Consider the following 22,256-nt stretch of genomic DNA (forward strand, 5'->3'; position numbering starts at 1 on the left):
ACAAAGGCCAGTGGAATACAATTGAGAACTCAGAACTAAACCCAAACATCTATGGACAACTGATCTTTGACAAATGGCCGAAGTCCATCTAGTGGGGCAGAGACAGTTTAATAAATGGTGCTGGCACAAGTAGATATCCATCTGCAGAAAACTGAAACAGGACCCATACCTCATACCTAACACAAAAACTAACTCAAAACGGATCAAAGACCTAAACGTCAAACCCAAAACCATAAAATTCCTGGAAGAAAACATAGGGAAAAAGCTATGGGACCTAATCTTCTGTAAAACTAGGATACTAAACATTCCAACAAATGCATGAATAGAAAAAGACAAAATAGATAAATGGGATCACATAAAAATTACAAACTTCTGCTCATCAAAAGACATCATCAAAAAAAGTACAAAGAGGACCTACAGACTGGGAAAAAATTTGCAGAAAAGACATCAGATAAGGGTCTAATCTCCAAAATTTATAGAAAACTTAGTGAAAATAGGCAAAGGACATGCACCTTCATGAAAGAAGACATCCAAGCAGCTAACAAACACATGAAATGATGCTCAGGATCATTAGCCATTAAACAAACAAATGAAAAAACAAACCCGTTGCAGTTGAGTTGATTCCAATTCATAGCAACCTTGTAGGACAGAGTAGAATGGCCCCATAGGATTTCGAAGGATCAGCTGATGGATTTGAACATGCTGACCACCATGGGTCCATTAGCCATTAGAGAGATTCAAGTCAAAACTACAAGAAGATACCATCTCACTCCTACTAAAATGGCACTGATTAAAAAAAACAGAAAACAACAAATGTTGGGGAGGATGTGGGGATATTGGAACCTTTCCTTATTCATTGCTGGTGGGACTGTAAATTGGTACAGCCACTATGGAAAAAGGTTTGGTGCTTCCTCAAAAACTAGAAATAGAGCTACCTTATGATTTAGCAATCCCACTCCTAGGAATACACCCTAAAAAAAAGAAACCTAAAACTACTGACACGACCTATGCTCACTGCAGCTTCATTCATATTAGCAAAACAATGGAAACAACCGAAGGGCCCATCAATGGATGAATGAATAAGCAAGTTGTGTTTCATACACACAATGGAGAACTATGCAACCATAAAGAACAATGATGAGTCTGCAAAACATAATATTATAAAATGGATGGACCTGGAGGGCATAATGCTAAGTGAAATAAGTCAGGCATATAAGGACAAACACTATATGATTTCTCTTTTATAAGAAGACAAGAACAGACACATATAGAAAGACCAATATTCATTGGCGGTTACCAGGGCTAATGCAGGGGGAGGGCTAAGTATGCTTTAGAACTTAGAGACTAGTTACTTTTGGTGATGGGAAATGTGGCTCCGAGTATGGAAGTAGTAAGCACACCACAACCATAGTAAAGACGAGGGTTTGATCATAAAGAGAAGAGTGGAGGCACAATTAAAGAGAATGCTGACAAATTGTGATAAATGTAATTAATGTCAACCAACAACTTATTTGAAAATTTGTAAAAAAAAAAAAAATCATTGGGGGATACATAATTTTGTAAAAACAGTAACAACTAAAAAATATGTGGTTACATAGATATGTTTGCATAATACGTACAGGCAGGCATAGATGAATAACTGTAGGCATATGTACGTACATGCTTATGTGTGGTGCATATATTTTCAAGTATAAAACAAAGCACATAGAGCAATAGGGAGCGTAGGTATAGATACTTCCTAGACACAACCAAATACCTCATGGGATTGGTCTACTATGGTTTGTGGACTTAGGACTATACTCTCATGGGGTAACTCAGTCAAGTGCCATAAAACAGTCCATAAAGACAATGTTCTACATCCTAGTTTGGTGAGTAGCATCTGGGGCCTTAAAAGCTTTTGAGCGGCCATCTAAGATACAACTATCGGTCTCTACTCATTCGGAGCTAAAGAGAAAAAAGGAAACCAAAGGCTCAAAGAAAGAACTAGTCTACAGAACCAATAGTCAACAAGAACAACAACATCACCTACCTTAAGACCAGAAGAACTAGATGGTGCCCAGCTACAACTACCAACCTTTTGGAAAAGAGACTCAGTAGATGGTCCTGAATAGAATGGGAGAAAAATGTAGAGCAAAACTCAAATTCCTAAAAAAAAAAAAAAAAAAAAAAGGCTATACTTACTGGACTGGTAGAGATTAGATGAACCCCCAAGACTATCATTCTGAGATACTTTTTAAACTTGGAACTCGGACCACTCCCAGAGGTCATCTTTCAGGCAAATGACAGATTTGCCCACAAAATAAATAATACCACCTGTGAATACTGTGCGGAAACCCTGGTGGTGTAGTGGTTAAGTGCTACAGCTGCTAACCAAAGGGTTGACAGTTCAAATCCACCAGCGCTCCTTGGAAACTCTATGGGGCAGTTCTACTCTGTCCTGTAGGGTCGCTATGAGTCGGAACCGACTCGATGGCAATGGCTTTGGTTTTGGTTTTTGAGTACTATGCTCCTGAAAGTAACTATCTGGACGAAACCAAATGGTTAACATTTACCTTAGATCAAAAATGAGAAGGGTGGGGGGACAGGGAAACTAGATTAATGTAAACTGAACAATTAAAATAGAAATAATGAGAATGCTGGATATACTGTGAAGACAATGTCACTGAACAATATGTATAGAAATTGTTAAATTAGAACCTAATTTCCTCTGTAAACTTTCACCAAAAACACAATAAAACGTGAAAAAAAAATTTATTTACAAAAACAGGTGGTGGGCCAAGAGTTGGCCTCTGGGTCTTAATTAGTTGACTCCTTTTTTAAATGATTAATTTTTAAAATAATCTATTCTCTTTTTTTCCTATTATTTTGGCTAAGCAGGTGATACATTTTCCTCAATGATTTCACCACAAATCCATTCTAACTCTGAAATTGAATTTTATACCTTTTGTGTTTTCTGAAAAATTTCAGAATTTTTTTTTTTTTTCGCTAATAGAAATAGAATTTCTCTTTGCTATTGCTACATTTTTTCTGGCGGCACAATCAGTCTAAGGGACAGAATGCTACTGACCTCCAGCCTTAAAAGAATGTTATCCAGAATCTCCACACTTTGTAATTCACCCTGGACTTTTTGTACTTTGAAGGTACATTTTGGTTGGTACAGTGTAGTTATTTCTTATTTTATGAATTTCAAATCGTGTGCAGGATCTCAACCTGAGACAATGTTATATCCTGTCTTCTCTTTGGTCCTAGATGTTCACTGATAAAGTAATTATCTGTGGTAATGAAATTTTCTGTCATTCAACACTAACATTATCTGCTCTACTATTTGACTTGCAAGAAGACCAGGTGGCACAAACATTTAAGTGTTCAGCAGCTAACCAGAAGGTTGGTGGTTGAAACCCACCCAGTGGCTCTTCGGGACAAAGACCCGCTGACCTGCTCCTGTAAAGATTACAGCCAAGAAAACCCTCTGGGGCAGGTCTACTCTGTCATGTGGTTTTGATACGAGTTGTAATCAACTTGACGGCACCCAACAACAACAAAAACATTTGACTTGTTAGGTAAGCTCTTAGAAATTTTTGTGAAGAATGATTTTACAGGCTTTCAAATAATTATAGGTACCTGGGGAGAAGTACAGTCAGAATGCTCCTTAGAAGCAAGGCTGGTGAGACTGTGTCTCACATACTTTGGACAGTTGTCAGGAGAGATCAGTCCCCGGAGAAGGACATCATGATGGTAAAGTACAGAGTCAGCAAAAAAGAGGAAGACCCCCAGAGAGATGGATTGACACAGTGGCTGCAACAATGGGCTCAAGTATAACAACGATTGTGAGGATGGTGCAGGACCAGGCAGTGTTTCATTCTGTTGTGCCCAGGGTTGCTGTGAGTTGGAAGTGACTCAACGGCACCTAACAGCAACAACAACAACAACAACATCTGGGAAGAAACCAGAATTCATTACACATAAAAGAATTGACTCAATGGCAACAGGTTTGAAATATCAAAGGCCTCTAGAGAGAAAACATTTTGTTTTTTGAAATTTTGTCAAAAGATGTGAAGTGCTGACAGGAAGAAAGAAGTATAATGTAACAGTGGGAGATAGCACCTGGGGAGCGGTGGCCTGTTGAAATGTTATCATCTGTTAACATATATTAATATGCTCATAGTTCATTTTTCTTTGCTACAGTGCTGAAAATTAGATTAATAATGTCATGGATCAAATAAAACTGTGAAGTACATTTCACAGGTTGGAGCTGATTTTGTATAATAATGGTGGTAATAATAATAAACATTTGCATTTGTTGAGTGTTTACAGTAGGCCAGGAACTGTACTAGACTCTTTGCATGGATTGTCTCACTTATCTCACTCCAGCCCTGCCAGACTGGCACTGTCACTATTCCCAGTAACTGTGTCTTAGGGAGGTCATGTACCTTGCCCAGGGTCACAGAGTTAGCACTTGGAGAGCTGGCGTGTATGTTTCTGATGGGTACATTTTTTTTTTTTTTTTTCTGATTTCAAACATACTCCTCCCCCAAGATTGTAAGTACCAGCAGAAAAGTTTGATTATGGTCCCTGACTGCAGACTTTGTGAAGGCCCTTGATTCCTGCATCTTCCATGGGCAAATGTGTTTAAAAACAAAAAACAAAAAAAACCAAGAAAACAAACCAGTTGCTGTCAAGCCCATTCTGAATCATGGCAGCCCCACGTGTGCGGAGTAGACCCCGCTTCACAAGGTTTTCCAGGCCGTGACCTTTTGGAAGCAGATCAGGCTTTTCCTTTGAGGCACCTCTTGGTGAGTTCGAACTGCCAACCTTTTGGTTAGTAGCCTCAGTAGATGAATGCTTACCTGTTTGTGCCACCCAGGGACTCCTAAAAAATGCTATTAATTGTGATTAATTACTGTGTGACACAATATGGTTGAGGGAGAGATTACAAAGAACTTTCTACCTGCGTGGTCTCTCCACCCCTTCCTGTCACCTTGGCCTTCTTTAGGCCCTGAATCTGCCCCTTCCTCTGCAAAGGTGAAACAAACACACAAACAACAGAAGAGAAAGCTCCAAATGGGTTGTGGGGTTGAAGGAGAGATGGGGGCAGGAGTGGAGTCCAAAGGCCACCGGTTACATTCAGGGGCATCCCAGACAGCCCACACAGAAGGAGAGGCAGAAGGGATGAAGACGGAAGAGCTGTCAGGAAGGTTGCTGGTGCATCAACACTTGCGTGAGCTGAAAGATTTTAAAGGTGATTTACAAAATGGGCTTAGTTAGGACTTACCAGTCAAGTTCCCACCCATGTGCCAAGATGTGTTGTGTCTCCAGTGGGACAAATATAGCCAGAGAAGATGCCTAAGGGGCAAGACACTGACTAAGAGACAGCTGCTTTAGAGGGCATCTTACGCGTACAAGAGTTTTTCTAACCTCCACTTGGCGAATACCCTGCTGGGCACCCTACAACCACATCACAGCACGTCTCTCGTCAGCAGCTCCACTTTGCAGACGAGACGCTCAAGACTCAGAGAGGTAAAGTGATTTGCCCAAAGTCACACAGTTAAGAAGTGGCAGAATCAGGAAACTCCTGGTGATTCACAGGGATGCATCCTCCTTCAATTCTTTACTGACCAGGGACTGGTCAGGGTGTGGCCTTGGACTAGACTGAAATGATGGGAGTGGGAGATAACAGCCCTGGTTTCCTTAGCACCAGGTTTAACAAGCCTTAGTTTCAACGTTGGTAATTAATAGAAATAACTGCTCAAACCTGTGGATTGTTAAAAAACATTTTGACATTTAATCCCCGTAAGTCTGTGATGTGGGTCTATGTACTGCTCCCATTTTACAGATGAAGAAGCTAAGGCTAAACTTTCTTCGAGGTCTGTGCTTCTGTGAGTTGAGACAAGCAAGTGAGCGAGCCAGGCCCAAACAAGGAGAGCAAATACATCAAATATGATTAAGATCCCAGAACCTGAGCCTGGACACCCTGGGTTGCAATCCTGGTTCTACCAGTTAAAGGCTGCATGACTGGAAGAGAGAACAAGGAGGAGACAGGGCTGGGGAGAAAAGGAGGCGCTTCAGGCAGGCAGAAGGACCCCACACACCAGGTGCCCTCCAGTTGATTCCAGTTCATGGCGACCCCATGTATCAGAGTATAACTGCGCACCATAGGTTTTCAATGGCTGTGATCCTTCAGGAGTAGATCACTAGCCCTTTCTTCTGAGTTACCCCTGGGTGGACTTGAACCTCCAACCTATCGGTTGGCAGCTGAGCCATGCAAGGTCTCCGAGGGAGAAGAAGGGCCTGCCTAAACAGTGAGGGGAATAGGGGCTGGTGGTTAAGAACAAGGTTTTTGGAATCATTTGTTTACATTTGGTTTTGCCTCTTATTAACCAGTGACCTCGGGCCTCTTAGAGCCTCAGTTGCCTAAAATGGGGGCAATAAAACCTATCTCACTGGGTGGTGGTATGAGCATCAAAAGAAATAAAAGTGCTTAGCATAGCGCTCGGCCTGTGAGATGCACTCAACCGCATGAAGACATCATCTGTGTAATGAGTGAAATGGTTGAGCCTGGGCTGGCAGAAGAGGCTGGCCCGGGTGAGGGTATAAAGGTGCTGGAGTCTGGGGAGCCCAGGGTGCTATGAGGCAGCTCTTGAGGTAAAGGTGGTGGGATCCAAATGACCTTTCAGGAGCCACTGGGCCTGGAGTTGCTGAGACGGTGACACACCACGTGAGTGTTCACCATGGCCAAGGATTTATTCCTGGGGGCCTAGGACAGCATTCCTGGAGCCCTTTTCCTTTTCTCCTTAGTGCCTTCTTTATTCAATCTTGGACTCAAACATACCAATGCTCATAAATATGGTGCAATATTGGGCAACGTTTTGTTCTGTTATCCACAAGGTTGCCATGAGTTGGAGCTGACTGTACGGCAGCTAACCACATTGACTCTTGGCAGGACTGGCTACATAATTTGGCAGGCCTGGTGCAAACAAAAAATGTGGAGCCTCTTGTTCAAAGATTCTTAAGAATTTCAAGATGGTGACAACACGTGGGACCCTTCTGAGGACTGGCCCCTGTGCAGCTACAGCGGTCATACAGCCAGGAAGCCAGCCCCGACTCTCGGCTGTGACTGTCTTCCTCCTGGGCTTCTGAGTAAACACGGAAGGCCTTGGCCAGCTGTCCAGGTACACGCCACAGACCTGGACGTTTGGAAACATCTAGTCTTTAACTTATTCTTTCTTAAAGCATTTACCAAGTGTATTGGGAGGCATTGGAGAGACCAAAACTTTCTTCAAGAAATTCCAAGACTGGTGGGAGACACACACATAAACCCATGCAGTAATTAATGACTTAGTTATTATATTCATTTAGTCAACAAGCTGTTATTAGCACTAGTATGTGGTAGACACTATACTGGGCATCAGAGATACAGAAATGAATCAAATACTGCTCAGAGCATAGGCTCCGAGGCCAGACTGCCAGGGCTGGAATCCTGGCTCTACTTCTGGTTAGCTTCTCTGGATCTCAGGTCCTTCACCTGTAAAATGGGCATAATAACAGTACTTTCCTCATAGAGTTGTTGTGAAGATTCAATGAGTTGGTCCTCTCATATTAAATGAGTTAATATGACAAGTGTCCTAGCACGCAGGGCATGCTATGGAGGTTTTTTTTAATTTCTTCTAGGAATTAACAGTTTAGTGGCAAAGAAAGGCACCACACACACAAATAACCACAGTTGTTAATTTATTTAACAAACAGCTACCTCATCTACCATGTCCCAGGCTTTGTGGTGGCACTGGGGGTATACAGAAGAGCAAGCTGTGTCTCTGCCCGTCCCCCCCCCCGTCCTCCCTCTTCCCACGGGTGTTCGATAGCGAGCGGGACCCTGTTATGACAACACCACCATTTCAAAATGTTATTATTACTTCTCTATTTTAAGCCATGTATAATGAAGGAGGGAGAGCAGATGTGCAGTGGGGGGTTTGCGAGGTCTCCGGAGAGGACAGAGCAAAGTGCCCCTACTGTCTAGGAGGCGAGGGCTCAGCGGAGCACAGAGCAGTCCCCTTGCATCAGGGCCTTGCTGTTATGTGGGGCTGACAGCCCTGGGCCTCTGGCAGCCAAATGGCGAGACCAAGCAGAGCGGAGCCCATATTTGGCCAGAGGAGAAGCTTCTTCACTACACACCCTCTGACTCACCCTCCCAGCCCAGCAGCCTGGGCGGAGCTCCCAGGCCTCTGAGTCAGGCCCCCACCATGGGGCGTCCTCGGCCTGGGCGCCAGGTTGGGGGCTGCCCTGGTGCCTCTTGGCTTTGGCCCCTGCGTCAGCCTCCCCGTCCCTTCACCAGCTCTGCTTGTTGTGGCCAGAGCTGGAGTCTCTCTTTGCTGCTAGCCCAACTGGCCCCAGGACCCCTTTCCACAGAGGCCAGCCCCATCCAGTCCTGAGCAGATCCCACAAGGGCTGATTTCTCTGGGGGTGGATTTCATCCTTATCTCTCCTACAGAGCATCCCGGGAGGTGCTGTCATTTGGATGGGTGGGTGAAGTGGCCTGCCTGGGGAGGCAGAGTGGTCTGGTGGATAAAAAAGAAATCCAGGTGCTTCTCCTGGTTCTGTACGACCTGAGGTATTACAGAGTAGAAATTGTACTATGGAGCAGAAATCTTGGCTGTCATCCTAACTGAAGCAGATCACTTGGCCTTTCTTTTATGGTGCTGATAAAAACAAACAAAAAAAAACCTTGGGTCACTCACTGCCCTTCTCTGGGCTGCTGTGAGCACTGATGAGTCTCTGATAGGGCTTCGAATCCGTTTGGTCTGGTTTGACCTCCTGCCGAAAATTTGCATTCCCACCCTGTATATACTGAATTAGGACCTACAGTTTAACAAGATGCCCAAGTGATTCTGACGTATGCATAAGACACCCTGCAGGAAAAGTAGAGAAGCCCAGCTCTAGTGAATCAGGAGGCCACTGTTAACCCTCATCCCACACTCGAGGGCACACAAATCCTGGTCAGGTCCAGAAATGAGCTGGACAGGCTGGGGTCAGTGCACGTGCACCCAAGGTGTGCATGGGGGCACTGTGGAGACTGCAGAAGGGCCATGCCAGGTCTACAGGACCCAGGGTCTATGGAGCTGCAGCTGACAGTCACTGCACCTGAACACACACCCCATGGCGATAGACCCCCCAAAGTTTCAAGAAATGCCAAAAATATAGCTTTGTATGTGGTGCCTTCTGATTTTTAAACGTTGACTCTTTTTTTTTCAAAATACTGTGGGATCCAAACAGAAAGGATGAGATGTGGCCCGAGATCTGCTAGTTTATAACCTTGGCCCAAGTTAGGGCAGGAGCCCTGGTGGTACAGTGGTTAAGCACTCAGCTGCTAACCGAAAGGCCAGTATTTGGAACCCAGCAGTCACTCTGCAGGAGAGAGACGCGGCAGTCTGCTTCTGTAAAGATGACAGTCTTGGAAACCCTATGGGGCAGTTCTACTCTGTCCGATAGGGTCTCTGTGAGTTGGTATCTACTCAATGGCACAGAACAGCAACAGCCCAAGTTAGGGTACAACTGTCCCACTTTGCCTGGGTCTGCCCCAGATGTAGAAAGCCCTGGTCCTGGGAAACCTCTCCACTCCCACCACCACCACTATCCCCACTCCCACCCCCCGGCCCCCGCCACCACCACCACCACCATCACCCCTCCCACCACCACCCCCACCACCCCCACCCCCACCCCCACCCCCACCACCATCACCCCCATCACCACCACCACCCCCACTCCCACCCCCACCATCACCCCCACCACCATCACCCCCATCACCACCCCCACCCCCACTCCCACCCCCACCATCACCCCCATCACCACCACCATCCCCACCCCCACCCACCTCCCCCACCCACCACCCCCCCACCACCCCCACTTCCATCACCACCACCCCCACTCCCACCCACCACCGCCCCACCACCACCACCCCCACCCCCACCCCCACCACCATCACCCCCATCACCACCACCCCCACCCCCACCATCACCCCCACCACACCCCCACCCCCACCCCCATCCCCAGCACCACCACTCCCACCAAGCCCACCCCCACCCCCACCACCACTAATTGCTGTCGAGTCAATTCCAACTCATGGGAACCCCATGTATTACAGAGTAGAAATCTTGGCTGTAATCTTAACTGAAGCCAATCACCAGGCTTTTCTTCTGTGGTGCTGATAAAAGCAAACAGCAAACAACCGAACCAAACCAAATCCGTTGTTGTTGACCTGATTCTGATTCATAGTGACCATAGAGGACAGAGTAGAACTGTCCCATAGGGTTTCCAAGGAGTGGCTGGTGGATTTAAACTGCTGGCCTTTTGGTTAGCAGCCCAGCTCTTAAGCACATACCACCTGGGCTCCAATGAGTAGGTTCAAATCAACAACCTTTAGGTTAGTAGTTGAGTACAAAGTGTTTGTGCCACCCAGGGATCTGGGAAACCTCTTGGTCCTAGCAAATGGGGAAGGTAGGTCAGCCTAGTCCCAGCCATGGCCTTGATGCCATTGCAGCTGACTAGTTTAGGGATATCAGTTCTGGAGCTACCTTGTCCAGATTTGGATCCTGGCTCTGTCACTTGCTTGCTATGTGATCTTGGTCAAGCCACTCAGTCTCTAGGTGCCTCAGTTCCTTCTTCATAAAATGAAGATAAGAAGAATATCTACCTCCTAGGCTTGTGGTGAGAATTAAATGGGTTCATATACACAAAAAGTGATCAGAACAACGGGTGGTATACAGCAAATGCTGTATGAATATTGTTGTTAGCTGCTACCAGTCAGCTCCAACTCATGGCAATCTTATGTATAACAGGATGAAATGTTGCCCAGTCCTGTGTCATCTTCATGATCATCGGCATGTTTGAATACAGTTGGGCAACATTCTGTTCTGATTCGTAGTGTTTTGAATGGGTAATTTAAGAAGCCCTGGTGGCTCAATGGTTAGGCACTCAACTGTTAACCAAAATGTTGGTGGTTTGAACCCACCCAGTGGCTCCATAGGAGGAAGACCTGGCGATCTGCTTCCATAAAGATTACAGCCTAGAAAACCATACGGGGCAGTTCGGCTCTGCCATATGGGGTTGTTACGGACTGAAAATCGACTCAATGGTACCTAACAACAGCAACAAAATTTTGGAAGTGGATTGTTAGGCCTTATTTCCTGGTTTGTCTTAGTCTGGCAGCTCCGCTGAAAACTGTCCACCATGGGTGACCCTGCTGGTATCTGAAAGACCAGTGACATAGCTTCCAGCATCGCAGCAACACGCGAGCCATCACAGTATGACAGACTGACAGATGGGTGGTGGATATGGATGTTAGCTATTATTATCTACTCCGAAAACAGGGAGGACCGAGCAGGTCAGATGGGGTGCTCCATGTAGATCCGTCTGACTTCACTGGCTTTAAAAGTTTCTCAGAGCCACATTCAGTGAAAGTTCGAAAAGAAATGCTCAGGATGACAACTTTATTAAAAAAAATTTTGTTTTGAATTTGCATTTTTCTTATTGTGTTTTAGATGAAACTTTACAGAGCAAATTAGTTTCTCTTTAAAAAATTTATACACAGATTGTTTTGTGACATTGGATGCAATCCCCACAATGTGTCAGCACTCTCCCCCTTTCCCTTTACACGACGGGTTCCCCATGTCCATTTGTCCAATTTTCCCGTCCCTTCCTGCGTCCTTGTTTTTGCTTTTGGGCGGGTGTTGCTCATTTGATCTCATGTACTTAACTGAACTAAGAAGCAGGTTCCTCACACGTGTTATTGTTTGTTTTATAGGTCTGTCTAATGCTTGGCTGAAAGGTGGACTTCGGGAATGGCTTCAGTTCTAAGGTAGCAGGGTGTCTGGGGGCTGTAGTCTTGGGATTCTTCAGTCTCTGTCAGACCAGTAAGTCTGGTCTTTTTTTGTGAATTTGAGTTTTGTTCTACATTTTGCTCCTCCTCTCTCAAGAACCCTCTACTGTGATCCATGTCGGAGTGGCCTGTGATGGTAGCTGGGCACCATTTAGTTCTCTGGACTCAGGCCGGTGGAGGTCGTGCTTCATGTGGTCCATTAGTCCTTTGGGCTGATATTTTTCCTGTGTCTTTGGTTTTCTTCATCTTCCTCTGCTCCGAACGTGATGGAACCAAATAGATGTATTTTAGGTGGCTGCTCACAAGCTTTTAAGACCCCAGATGCTACTCACCAAAGTTGGATGTAGAAAATTTTCTTTATGAACTATGTTATGCCAAGTGACCCAGATGTCCCTGGAGACCATGGTCCTCACTGTGATTTTTAAGAAATGGCTTTGTTGTAAAGATATATAAATGTTTCAAGAAATTTAATCTGTCACTGATAATACATGTTGGCATTATCTGAATAGGAAGTCAGACGTGCTGTGCCAGGGTGAACTTCGGCTGTCCTTGTGGCCAGGAAGCTAGAGCCCTATAATATTCTTGTGAGAGTCTGCTGACCTTCTCAAAAGTCATTCCTCCGATTTTGATATACTTTCCGTTCAAAGGAGTATAGCCCTCTGCAAATATATTTGCAAACATAGTTGGTGGTGAGTTTTGTTGCAGGACCTTTGTTTCTGTTTGAAAAGCCACATCACAGTTGAGCACTTTCTTTAGGAGTATGTGATTAAAATCATTTTCGTTCATTATGTATTGTGTAAAGAAACCCAAACCACCCTCAAAATTGTTGTTAGTTGCCTTCTTGTGACCTAAAGTAACAACTGCCTGTTTAGCTCTGCTGGGTGGTTCTCTGGTTTGGGCCAGGCTTGGCTGATCTTGGCTGTGTTTGCTCACGTGTCTGCATTTGGCTGGGGGTTGTCTGGTTCCAGACGGCCTCACTCAGATGTGTGGTGGTTGGCTGGTTGTTGGCTTGTGGTAGGGGGGGACAGCATACCTCTCATTCTTCCGTAGGCTAGCCTGGGCTTGTTCCCGTGGAGGCAGTGTTCTGAGAACCCCAATGTACAAGTATTTTTCAAGCCCCTAATTTGGTCATGTTTGCTAGTTCTCCATTGACCAAAGCAAGTCACAGGACCAAACCCAGAGGCGATGGCTCCAGGGAGATCCCCAGGAAGAGGTGGACAAATTGAGACAATTACCAAAATCAATGTATCAGTTTTTTGTTTTAGGTTGAACCATATGAAATTTCCATTTTATTTTATTGTGGAAAAATATCTAACGTAAAATTTGCCATTTTACACATTTTTAAGTGTACAGTTCAGTGGCATTATAGTCACGATATTGTGCAACTATCACCACTATTGTTTCCAAGACTTTTTCGTCATTCCAAACAGAAACTTTAAAATCATTATGAATTAACTCTCCATTGACCCCTCCCCCAGCCCATGGTACCGCTAATGTACTTTCTCTCCCTGTGAATTTGCCTATTCTTGATATTTCATATAAGTGGGATTGTGCAGTATTAGTTCTTTTGTGTCTGGTTTATTTCACTTAGCATAATATTTTCTAGGTTTATCCATATTATAGCATGTATTAGAATGTCATTCCTTTTCGTGACTGAGTAATATTCCATTTTATGCATATACCTCATTTTCTTTATCCATTCATGTGCTGATGGACGTTTGGACGTTTCTACCTCTTGGCTACTGTGAATCATACTGCACTGAACATTAGTGTACAAGTATCTATTTGAGTCCCTACTTTCAATTCTATTGGGTATAGACCTAGGAGTAGAATTACTGGGCGTATAGTAGTTCTATGTTTAACTCTTTGAGGAACAGCCAAACTGTTTTCCACAGTGGCTGCACCATTTCACATTTCCACCAGCCATGGATGAGGGTTCCAATTTCACCACATCCTCGTTGAAAACCCTGTGGAGCACAATTCTACTCTGGCTCACATGGGGTCACCATGAGTCGGAACTGATGTGACAGCAATTGTTTTGGTTTGGGTTTTTTAATCATCCCTCAAAACCTGCTGCAGCTAGCCCCTTCTCCAGAAAGGCTTCTTTGACCTGCTGTCTACGTTAGGTGCCCTTCTCTGTGGTCCCACAGTTTTCTGGGCTTTTATCAGTCACTGCAGTGCTTTCGTCCTGTTGTAAGCATTTATTTGATTGGGCCCAGCACAGGACAGTAAGTTACTAGAAGGCACAGTCTCTGTCCTAGTCTCCTTGGTGGTATATGTAACCCTAGCACTTAGCATTGGGCTAGAGTATAAGTGAAACCTTATTTAACGTTAATTGAATGAGCATATAAATGTGCTTTATATCCATGGCACACATTCTATTAAAAACTAATTAATAGGGCTAATTTAGGGTGACTAGACCTTCAAATTAATTTTTTATTATGGAAATAATACATGCACATGGTAAAAATTGCAAAGTAAAGGATATACATATGAAAAATTTTTTTTTCCCAGTTTAGACCCCCAGTTCTACTTTCCAGAGATAACGACCTTCATCAGTTTTTATGTATCATCACCCTAATTTCCACGTATATAATCCATACATATATAGTCTCTTAAAATATCACAAATGGTAGCTTACTGTAACATTGTTCTGCACCTTGATTTCACTCTTAACACTTTATCCTGGATGTCTTTCCATATCAATAAAACTAGTCTACCTTTTTAAAGTAGCCATTGTTGTTGTTGTTAGGAGCCATCGAGTTGGTTCCGACTCATAGTGACCTGGTGTACAACAGAATGAAACACTGCCCGGTCCTGCACGACCCTCATGATTGTTATGCTTGAGCCCATTGTTGCAGCCACTGTGTCAATCCATCTCCTTGAGGGTCTTCCTCTTTTTGGCTGACCCTCTACTTTACCGAGCATGATCTCCTTCTCCAGGGACTGATCTCTCCTGATAACATGTCCAAAGTATGTGAGATGTAGTCTTGAAATCCTCACTTCTAAGGAGCATTCTGGCTGCACTTCTTCCAAGACAGATTTGTTAGTTCTGGTAGTCCATGACATATTGAATATTCTTTGCCAACACCACGATCCAAAGGCGTCAGTTCTTCTTTGGTTTTCCTTATGCATTGTCCAGCTTTCACATGCATATGAGGCAACTGACAATACCATGGCTTGGGTCAGGCTCACCTTAGTCCTTAAAGTGACATCTTTGCTTTTTAACACTTTATAGAGGTCTTTCCCAGCAGATTTGCCTAAAGTGGTACGTGGTTTTGTTTCTTGACTTCTGTTTCCATGAACGTTGATTGTGGATTCAAGTAAAATGAAATCCTTGACAACTTCAAACTTTTCTCCGTTTATTGTGATGTTGCTTATTGGTCCAATTGTGAGGATTTTTGTATTCTTTATGTTGAGGTGTAATCCACACTGAAGGCTGTGGTCTTTGATCTTTATCAGTAAGGGCTGCAAGTCCTCTTCACTTTTGGCAAGCAAGGTTGTGTCAGCTGCATATCGAAGGTTGTTAATGAGTCTTCCACCAAACCTGATGCCGTGTTCTTCGTATAGTCCAGCTTCCTGGATTATTTGCTCAGCATACAGATTGAATACATATGGTGAAAAGATACAACCCTGACGCACACCCTTCCTGACTTTACAGTCTTCAGTTGAAGAAATTGTACCATATTTTGTTTAGTTGACTCTTATTGGTGGGATTTTCCTTTGTTTCTTATTTTTATTTGTTCAATTTTACTATTACAAAATTTGCTACAGTGAACATTCTTTTTTAAAAAAAATTTTTATTGTGCTTTAAGTGAAAGTTTACAAATCAAGTCAGTCTCTTGTACAAAAATTCATATACACCTTACTATATACTCCTAGTCGCTCTACCCCTAATGAGACAGCACACTCCTTATCGCCACCCTGCATTTCTGTGTCCTTTCAGCCAGCTTCTGCCTCCCTTTGCCTTCTCGTCTCCTCTCCAGACAGGAGCTGCCTACATAGTCTCATGTGTCTACTTGAACCAAGAAACTCACTCCTCACCGGTATCATTTTCTATCTTATATTCCAGTCCAATCCCTGACTGAAGAGTTGGCTTTGGGAATGGTTCCTGTCTTCGGCTAACAGAAGGTCTGGGGACCATGACCTCTGGGGTCCTTCTAGTCTCAGCCAGACCATTAAGTCTGGTCTTTTTACTAGAATTTGAGGTCTACATCCCACTGCTCTCCTGCTCCACCAGGGATTTTCTCTTGTGTTCCCTGTCAGGGCAGTCATCGGCTGTAGCTGGGCACCGTCTAGTTCTGGTCTCAGGCTGAAGTAGTTTCTGATTTATGTGGCCCTTTCTGTCTCTTGGGCTCATAACTACCGTGTGTCTTTGGTGTTCTTCATTCTCCTTTGCTCCAGGTGGGCTGAGACCAATTGATGCATTTTAGATGGCCTCTTGCTAGCATTTAAGACTCCCAACGCCACTCTCCCAAGTGGGATGCAGAATGTTCTTAAAAGATTGTATTATGTCAATTGACTTAGATGTCCCCTGAAACCATGGTCCCCAAACCCCTACCCATGCCACACTGGCCTTTGAAGCATTCTGTTTATTCAGGAAACTTCTTTGCTTTTAGTTTAGTCCAGTTGTGCTGACCTCTCCTATATTGTGTGCCGTCTTTCCCTTCACCTAAAATAGTTCTTATCTACTATCTAATTTAGTGAATACCTCTCTCCCTCCCTCCCTCCCCACTCTTGTAACCATCAAAGAATATTTTCTTCTCTGTTTAAACTGTTTCTTGAGTTCTTGTAATAGTGGTCTCATAACAATTTTGCCCTTTTGCAACTGACTAATTTCACTCAGCATAATGCCTTCCAGATTCCATCAGGTTATGAAATGTTTCATGGATTCGTCGTTGTTCTTTATCGATGGGTAGCATTCCATTGTGTGAATATACCATAATTTATTTATCTATTCATCCGCTGATGGGCACCTTGGTTGCTTTCATCTTTTTGCTATTGTAAACAGTGCTGCAATGAACATGAGTATGCATATATCAGTTTGTGTAAAGGCTCTTAGTTCTCTAGGATATATTCCAAGGATTCCTGGATCATATGGTAGTTCTATTGCTAGTTTTTTAAGGAGGCATCAAATCGATTTCCAAAGTGGTTTTACTGTTTTACATTCCCACCAGCAGTCTCTCTACAGCCTTTCCAACATTTATTATTTTGTATTTTTTGGATTAATGCCAGTCTTGCTGGAGTGAGACAGAATCTCATTGTAGTTTTTTTTTTTTTTTTTTACCAGGCACTGGGGCAGGCTCTGTCCATACAAAGAAGTGTTACAGAGTGTTGTTGTCCTCCAGGAACTCCTCTGGAAGCATATGCAGCAAGAACTTTTTGCTGAGAGGTAGGAGACACCACTCAGATATTTGAGCTTTGACTCTGCCTTTTTGATCCTGGCAACTGTCAAGTTCAGAAATGCCTATCTTCTTTTTACCTCATCTGCCAGGCTTACCTTAAAGCTAAAGATGAAGTTCATCATATTAATTTACAGGTTTTATTTTTCATGACTAATTATTGAGCTATTACCTGGTACTGGGTTAGGCAATGGAGATATGGAGATGGGGTCTCTGCCCTTGAGTGGGGGGCAGACATGCACCCTTATACTGTCTGGAGGCAGACAAAGGAGTCAGAGTGACATGGCTAGTGCTTCTTGTTAGCTGATCCTGGGAGTAGCTCAATGTGTTAGAACTTCGAAAGGAATCTCAGAGCTAGTCTAGGACCCGGACTCTGGAGATGTCTGGAGTCCTAAAAAGTACTGTGGTTTGTGAGGGCTTTTCAATAATCTCTTTTAAGAACTTGTTAATTTACCTCATGATAAGACAATTTAGGATGACTAAATTGCTTGTTTCTTTGCTTTAACGGGGATTAAATTGTCTGTGCAGGGTGTCAGATGCTGATCAGAGCTCAGATTGGCTGTTGAAGATGTTCTAGGTATTTCTGGGATATGATTGGCAGATCAAAGCCACACCCCAGGCAATCACGGAGCCCAAAGTGAGCATGTCTGGTTCTATATAAACACATGCACACACACAACCTTGGTTAATAAGAAGTGGGAAAATATATTTGTTATTGCTCAATAAGTACAGTTTATTTGTTAGACAAAATCTTTCAAAACACGAGGTCCAAAGGGAAAAATTATGAAAGGGGCCCTTGAGGGTAAAAAGTGTGGGAATCGCTGATGTAGTGCAATCTGCTCATCGGAAATTTGAGTCTTAGTATCTGCACCAAGCGGGAAGCCTCGATTTGCCCTCTCCTGGTGGCAGGGAACTCACTACTTCACATGGCAGAACAGATGCCTCACCACATACACCATGTAATTTCTACGAGGCCCAACATTCTGCCCAGCTCTTTTGCTAAATGGTTGTGTGCTTTGGGCAACTTAGTTGTACTCTTTGGGCCTCAAAATCTTCATCTCTATGAAGAGGGGGTTGGACTATACTGGGGTACAGTTGTTGTTAGTTGCCAATGAGTTGGGTCATCTGTGGTGGACAGGTTTCAATGCAGCTTCCATTAAGACAGACTAGGAAGAAAATTAACTAATGAAAACCCTACGGGGGTATGGTAGAGAATGTTAAAGACCCCAGTTCCCTTTTCCTCTCTGGACACATGAATAAGCCACATTTCCCAGCCTTCTTTGTTTCTAAGACACGCCATGTGACTTAACTTGGCCAATGGATCCAGAGGAAGAGATCTCTGACATTTCCAGGCCTGGGAGTATACACCATAGAGCATCACGTAGCATGATCTGCCAGGCTTTCCCCATCCTTCATGGCTGCATGATTCCAGGGTGACCTTGTGGCCCCATCATGACAGAAACATGTCAAAGCAAACTGGGGCCCTGAAGTTCCTTTTTTATAGCAGTGCCATTCCATCAGAAATACCTTCTCTGGACTTGGTGAGAGTAAGAAATAAAACTTTTATAACATCAAGCTACTGGAATTTGGGGTTATTTGTAACAATTGCCAGCATTAACTATCCTGAGTGGCCAAAATTAACACTTATTCCTTCTTCTCCTGAGTTCAGAACTAAAGACAGATGGAGATAAAAATATTGGTTTTTTTACTGATAAAAGTTGGGTTGGAGGATGTGGCACAGTGTGTGACTGCAGCAAATAGGTTTCATGAAGCTGCTCCCAAGAGTTTGATAGATCTGCTTACCCCATCGATGGTGGCTCTGGACATCCCCTGGGGTTCACCTACATGGATGTCAGTCTACCTTTCTGAGTAGGCAGGTCCGAAAGAGAAAAACTCCAGAAGGGGTTATGTTTCTTTTCCTGAACTCACTGATCAGATAAGTGGCTTCATCTCCCATGAGAAATAAGTCTCATGGGGAAAAGGGACTGGAAGTGTTACCCTGAATAAGGTCCCTCTTCATGGAAACTTGAGAGTGGGAAACTGAGGTTTCCCATGGTTCATCTCAGACATGAGAGTTGGTGAGTGTCTGTGAGTATAAGTTCCCTGAGGGCAAGAACCTCCTTGTGCCTCTCTACAGCACTGTCTTTAGTTATCTAATGGTGGTATAACAGAAATACCACATGCGGATGGCTTTACCAGAGAGAAGTTTATTCTCTCACAGTCTAGGCGGCTAGAAGTCTGAATTCCAGGTGCCAATTCCTAGGCAAGGCTTTCTCTCTCTGTCAGCTCTGGGAGAAGGCCCTTGTCATCAACCTTCCCCTGGTCTACAAACATCTCAGTGCAGGGACCTTGGTCCAAAGGACGCGCTATTCTCCAGTTGTTTCTTGGTGGTACGAGGTCCCCATGTCTCTCTTTTATATCTCAAAAGAGATTGACCCAAGACACAAACTAGTCTTGTAGACTGGGTCCTGATCATTAACATAACTGCTGCTAATCCCACCTCACTAACATCATAGAGGTAGGATTTACAACACATAGGAAAATCACATCAGATGACAAAATGGTGAACGATAACACAATACTGGGAAACATGGCCTAGCCAAGTTGACACACATTTTATGGGGGCACAATTCAATCCATAGCAAGCACCTAGTACAATGTTAGGCACAAAGATGGAGCTGAGTTAACGCTTGCAGGTTGACTGATGTCACCTCGTGAGCATACGTGACATTTTCCCCACTGGGGGAAACTGCTGTGGTTTGACCCCTCACACTGTCAGTCATTGCCTAACCCAATAATTTGAGAGTGTGAAAGGCCAAGCTGATGACCCAATCCTTCCTTGGGGAGATCCCAGCGCTCTCCTTCTGCCCACCACGTCCCATGCTGTGTGAGACACTTGACCCTGCTGCGTTCTTGGCCAGCCTACTGCCCTGCGGGTCACTGGGTCTGTCTGAGTCCCACTGTTGGTCTGTAAGTTCCTGAAGTCAGGGACTGAATCTGACTCGTTGTATCAGTTGAAATACCTTCAGCAGTTAGTGGTGGCAGAAAGATTTATTTTTCTTTCAAGTAAAAGAAGTCTGGGGTAAGAACACAGGCCTGGAATGATCACTGCTCGATATCATTCAATGCCCAGGGCTCCTTTAATAGGTCTGATTGACCATCCTTAACATGTGACTTATACCAGCAAGGTTGACATACGGTTGTAAATGGCTACTGAAGTTCCAGCCCTTATGTCAGCATACCAGGTAGTGAGAAAGAGGAAGGGGAAAGAGTAATAGACCTGACAACTGAGTCCACCCTGCTCCTTTCTAGGAGTTTTCCTGGGAGCACCACTCAACAAATAATGCCTATACCACATTGGCCAGAATATAGTCATATGGCCACATCTCTCGACAAGTGTGCCTGGGAAACACAGATTTTCAGCTGGTCGCATTTCTTCTCCTACAAAATCAGGATTGTGTTATTAAAGGAGAAGGGAAGAGTGGATAATGGCAGTGTGATGGTTAAGATTGAGTGTCAAGTTGGCTGGGCCATGATTCTCAGTGGTTTGGCAGTTATACAATGATGTAGTCATCTTCCAAGATGTGATCTGATGTGATCAGCCAATCAGTTGTAAGGGGAGTTTTCTCAGGGGTGTGGCCTGCATCCAACATATATATGGACTTTCTGGCAAAGCTTACTTGCTTGCTCTGGATCCTGAATCTGGCTCGTCATTTTTGAACTATGGTTCTTAGGAGCTTGAGCCAGTGGCCCGTCTTTTTGCCTGCCAGTCCTGGGATTCATTAGCCCCTACAGCCCATGAGCCAGCAGCCTCTGTCTGACCTGCTGATCTTGGGTTCATCAGCCCCTGCAGCTACATGAGTTAGGAGAATCCTCTAACCTGACATCTGACCCATGGATTTGGGACTTGTCAGTTTCTACAATTGTATTAGCCATTTTCTTGAGATAAATTTCTCTCTGTATATATATGCGGAGCCCTGGTGGCGTACTGGTTAAAGGCTCCACCAACAGCTCCCTGGAAGCCCTATGGGGCAGTTCTATTCTGTCCTATAGGGTCGCTATGAGTCAGAGTTGACTCAATGGCAATAGGTTATTATTATTATTATTATTTTTGGTTTATATATATACACTTCACTGATTTTGCTTTAAAAAAAAAAAGTTTTTTTTTTTTTAGAGATCCAGTTGAAGATATTTGGTACTGAGAGCGGGTTGCTGCTCTAATCCACTCCACTACCCACTGCCGTCAAGTCAATTCTGACTCATAGCGAAATGTGGAAGTTGTTTGGAATTGTCTGAATTATGTTCAAATGTTTGGTGGAAGGTAGAACTTGTAAGTGATGAACTTGGATATCTGGCTGATTAGATTTCTAAGCAAGCTCTTAAAGGCGCTGTGTGGTTTCTCCTTGCTGGTTATAGTAAAATGTGCGAGGAAAGAGATGGACTTAAAAATGAACTGTGCAAAATGAAAGCAGAAATTAAAGATTTGGACAATTCTATTGTACATACTAAGGACATGTGTCCTAGAATGTTCCCCAGGGACATGGCTACACAATCTTTGTTAAAGAAATTAAGCCTGTGACTGGTGGATCTAACAACTACCACAGCAGAAAAACCATCAGCTTAGACTGAAGGGGACAGATAAAGAAAGAAAGGAAAGATTACTGTGTGCCTCTTGGAATTCTATCAGCTGGGTCAAAGGAGCTATACCTGTTGTCCTCTAAGAACAGAAAGGACCGTCCCTGGAGCAGCATGGAGGTCAGCAGAACTGTTTGCAGGAGCATGAGAAGAAGAGCTGCCTCGGTTCAACAGGTGAGGCCATGGTCTCCTGGATCTCAAAGGGTGGGGCCCCAGCCTCCTAGGTTTCGAAGAGTTGGATCTTTGCCAACCCCATTTCGGAGTGTGCGGCTACTATTAAGGTGTGTCAGGGGAATGGGACCACCGCCCAAAGCTGAGGGAATAGGGCCACCATGCCCAAGGGACAGAAG

This window comes from Loxodonta africana, chromosome 14 (genome assembly GCF_030014295.1).
Source record: "Loxodonta africana isolate mLoxAfr1 chromosome 14, mLoxAfr1.hap2, whole genome shotgun sequence".
NCBI classification, from domain to species: Eukaryota; Metazoa; Chordata; class Mammalia; order Proboscidea; family Elephantidae; genus Loxodonta; species Loxodonta africana.